Source organism: Glycine soja, chromosome 5, assembly GCF_004193775.1.
Source record: "Glycine soja cultivar W05 chromosome 5, ASM419377v2, whole genome shotgun sequence".
In the NCBI taxonomy this organism is placed as follows: Eukaryota; Viridiplantae; Streptophyta; class Magnoliopsida; order Fabales; family Fabaceae; genus Glycine; species Glycine soja.
In genome coordinates, this window is record NC_041006.1 from 31,552,298 (window position 1) to 31,557,234 (window position 4,937).

The window sequence follows — 4,937 nt, forward strand, 5'->3', positions numbered from 1 at the left end:
TGCCCATACACATGCATATCTTGTGGTAACTGGGGCAGGATCATCTTAGGCCACGGTTAGAAATCGAGACAAGTTGACGGCGAAAATCAACCAAGGTAAGACGATGACCGGTCACGATTGGCCGCATATTGTTTGTTTCCTACTTGCAGGTACATAGGGATGGATGCAAGTGGGGGATAGGGTCACGACCGACCGATCATTGTCCCTTCCCGACGCTAGACAAGCAGAGAACGTCGCTGCAAGACAGTCCAGTATCCTTTGAATTCACAGTATTTATTACTATTATTTGTTTTAAATAAAGTAATCGACGCCTGATTCTAACTTAAGTAGGTTCGAGTAGGCAAACGCTAGCCCGTAAGGGGGGAAGGCATGGTTAATGTTTCCCAAAAAAAAAAAAAGGTACAGTTTAGCTCGCCTGGGCAAGCAACCCCTGTACGAAAATATAAAGGGGTAGAGGGGCAACGTTTTCTTCACCCAAAACTTTTCCCCCTCACTTCAAAAACCCCCAAGCTCACGGGAACTACGAGAACAGCAGCCCCCAAGCTTCCATTGTTGAGTTTTTGCTTCCCTTTTCACGCTTTAATTCACTCCCCACAAGTAAGTGTAATTTCCCTTGGTTATTTGGCTCTCCATTGATGTGTTTTGGTGCTTTAGTTGCTCATTTTTTGCAAAATTTGTGAAGCAATTCGCATCTGAATCCATGCTTGTTTTGTTGAGTTGAGGGTTTGTGTGAGAAGGCATTAGGCCTATGTTGTATTCTGAAGCAATGGGGCATGCCACATTGTCCCCATTCTCTTGCAATTTGTGTCCAAACGTGCGCCCCCCAAGTGCTCGGTGAAATGCCCCGATGATATATGAATATGATTTTGCAAAATTGGGATGGTGGGACTGTTTTATATATGTAGAGACAGCATAGGAGATTCAGAATAGGTGCCCAAATGCAATTCCAAGCTTAGGAACCCAAACTTGTAGCTTCAATGCAAGGAAACATACTTATGGCTAAGAACCTGAATTTTGGTTTTAGAAGTAGAAAAGCATGAAAATTAGGACTTGCTTGTGAGAGTTTTTATTTGAATTTGGGCTGCCCCCTGCTTGTTACTTTGCATAGAGGTAGCATGGAAAACACCTTGCAAGAGTGTGCATATATATGTAAATATAAGGGGCATGAAATTCCTAGCAAAATGTGAGGGATTATCTTCCTAAATGAATATATGATAGCGTGGAATTCCCTTTTGAATGCAAGTGTGTGCAGGATATAATTAGCTTTCCAATATGCATATAAATAAATGTGAGTGAAACAATAAAATTTGTATGATATATATTTCAGATATGTGTAAGTAGTTTGTAAATAGCAAATATTTAGGATATAATTAGGTGTAAAGTTTGACGCAACGCCTTGAGCATGAGAATGTGTGTTCTTTTCAAGATGCACATAGATGTATGGCAATTAGAATGTGTTGGGTGTCCTTGTATGTTGACATAAATAGTAGGATATTTTTACACGTACGCATGTGCATAAATGTGTTACTTTAAGCGTGCGCATGAGTTCGTTCTAAACCGGAGGGATTAGCATGTCATTTTTGTGGTAAAATAAGCATCATCTTGTAAAACTAACTTCCAAATGTTTGTTCTCGCAGGAAATGGCCCCAAGGAAGCTTGCCTCAAAGAGATCCAGGAAGGATAAAGCGGCTGAAGGAACCAGTTCCGCTCCCGAATATGACAGCCATCGTTTTAGGAGTGCTAAGCACCAGCAGCACTTCGAGACCATCAAGGGATGGTCATTTCTCCGGGAGCGACGCGTCCAGCTCAGGGACGACGAGTATACCGACTTCCAGGAGGAGATAGTTCGCTGGCGGTGGGCATCACTAGTTACCCCCATGGCCAAATTTGACCCAGACATAGTCCTCGAGTTTTATGCCAATGCTTGGCCTACAGAGGAGGGCGTGCGAGATATGCGATCCTGGGTGAGGGGTCAGTGGATCCCGTTCAATGCGGATGCTCTCAGTCAGTTCCTGGGATATCCTTTAGTGCTGGAAGAGGGCCAGGAGTGCGAGTATGGCCAGAGGAGGAACCGGGCCGATGGGTTTGATGAGGAGGCCATCGCCCAATTGCTGTGTATACCGGGGCAGGATTTTGCCCGGACTGCTGCTGGAACACGGGTGCAGATCATGCGCAACAACATGACCACCCTGACTCAGATCTGGATGACTTTGCTGCTCAACAACATCCAACCCAGCGATCATAATTCCGACCTCCCCCTGCCGAAGTGTCAGCTGGTGTATGCCATCCTGACACGGATGAGCATTCACGTGGCTCAGTTAATCGCAGATGTCATCTATCTATTTGCAGGTATGGCGCCTACTAGGCACCCTCTGGACCCGGATAAGTCCAACAGGGCCTTGGGATTTCCCGCTTTGATCACAGGACTCTGCCAGTCGTTCGGAGTCCCCGTCGCACCTAGCAAGGTGATTCGGCCGCCCATCACCCGAGCTTTTATTGAGAAGTATTGCACGCAGAGACAGACCTAGGGGGATGCTCCGCAGGCCACAGACGCGCTGCCACCTCATCAGGATGGCCCAGCTGGATCATTTGATACGGAGCAGTATTTACGACATTTGGTTCGCCAGCAAGCGGCCAACCACCGAGCGCATGTACAGACCCATGATTGTCTTTACCAGTTGAGCCTCAGCCTGCAGAGCCAGGGTTTTACTTCTTTTCCATGCCCTACTCCGGATCAGTTCAGGGCAGAGGTCGCATGGCCCGGAGATTGGCCTGAGGCCCGGGCAGGAGAGGCACCAGTAGAGGCTCCCGACGAGGCAGATGAGGCCCGCGAGGACGAGGAGATGACCGATTTACTTGATTTCTTGGGAGGGAGCAGAGCCACATGATTGGGAGATCCCTAGATCCATATTTCTTTTTATGTTATGTTTATGTTTCCATTTTTTCCTATTACATATCATCTTATTTTTGTTTAACTAAGGGACTAACGTTTGTTTCGTGTTGATTGACTTTTGTTTTGTACATACATATCGTTTGAGTCGTTACGTCAGTACTTGTTTCGTTGTTGTCAATAGTGTTTGTAGAAATTTCGGAATCGCGTAGAATTTTTTGATTTAGGAAAGTCGTCCTAAAAATAAAATGAACCAAAATCATGATAAAAAAAGAGAGAAGTGTAGTGAATAAAATGTCTGCGTATATAAAGAAAAAGGAAAATATGCATAGAAGGGTTTTTTATAAAAAATACGTGTAGAAAGATTCTTGTGTGTGTGAACAACTAGTGTATATAAGGAAAATTTTATTCTTATGAGACCATAGGTGTATAATTTTGTGAATATAAAAAAGGAAACAAAAAGGAAAAAGAAAGGAAGACCTCAAAGGTCGACATGTTATAGTTAGGAAGCATAAATCATTCGTAAAGAGCAAACATATCTTCTGGAAACAAGGGACAGACGCTAAGAGTTTATTTTCCAGAATAACCGAGATAAGAATGGATGAATTCGTTGAACTGATGAAAGAACATAACTTGGGAACGTTGGATCTGTTTGTGTAAATTCCCAACCGTAGTATCACAATGCCATAAACAGGATGCTTGAGTGCCCACCTGGCTGTAGCCATGACTAATTTTGCACGTTGTTTTCAAATCATCATTGTCACGCGTGCTTTGTGGAGTGATATCGGAGTTCGGCCCGAGACCGACACCTTGACACCCAAATTTGTTTGCCCCAGATATCAATATTGGGTTCCCACGATAAAAGACCCCATTGAAACACAACCTTAGGCCTTTTTGAACCTTGGCCTATAAAAAAGAATCATCATCCTTTCCCCTGAAGCAAAGGACAGCGGAATCTCCTCAAGGGAGAGCGAATAGAATGCTAAAACCCGATTTCCCAAAGAAAGGGATGGAGAAGGAGAAGTGAAAAGAAAGAAAAGGAAGAAATGGAAAGAAAGAAAAAGAAAAAGATGAAAACAAAGAAAAGAACAATAAAAAAGAAAGAAAAGGAAGGATTCCTGATCAAAGATCGAAAGGAAGTAAAAATGGAAAAGAAGCAATTCTCGATCAATGAAAGAAAGAGAACGGAAGATCTTCAGACCAGATAAATTTTCGGCAAGGTAAGTGACTGCCGGCAAAGGAAAACCCATTTTTGGTGTCTCTTCCTTTCAGATTGCCATTCAAGGTCGTTCTCGACTGGCGATATCCCACCCCACATGAACAAAGAGGAAAAGACCGAAACACCCAGCTTCCTCTCCAAAAAACACTACCCTCGAGAAAATCCTATTGATCCGTGATCGTATGTTTGATCGTTGATTCGATAGGAAATCGTGTGCAAAATAAAGTCATGGTGCAGTTATGGTTTGGGAATAGGGTGAAACACTTGCCTGTGTGAGTTTTATACACTATGAGTGATTTATTTTCAGCTTAGCCCGATGTTCCCCCTGCATGTTCATTTAAAAGCTAAATGTTGACATCCTACCCTTCATTTTGGTTACAAGGAAGATTACCCTTGGCACAAGTATATTGTTTCTCTAAGATATGGTGCTCTCGCGAATGATTTATTTTTCTTTGCAAAAAACATGTTTGCCTTTTTTTGGTGGAAAAAACCCGGTGGACCATTCGGTCCTACCACTTTTATTCGGAGACCCATGAATTCATTGCCTAGCGTTGTTCATGCATCCTCCACCAACGAGTCTGGAGCCCCGCGAATTTATTGCTTAGCGCTGTTCGCCAATTCTCCATTCTCCACTTTTTTCGGAGCCCCATGAATTTATTGCCTAGCACTGTTCATGTGTCCTCCACCAACGAGTCTGGAGCCTCGCGAATTCATTGCCTAGTGTTGTTCGCCAATTCTCCATTCTCCACTTTTTTTCAGAGCCCCATGAATTTATTGCCTAGCGCTGTTCATGCATCCTCCACCAATGAGTCTGGAGCCCCGCGAATT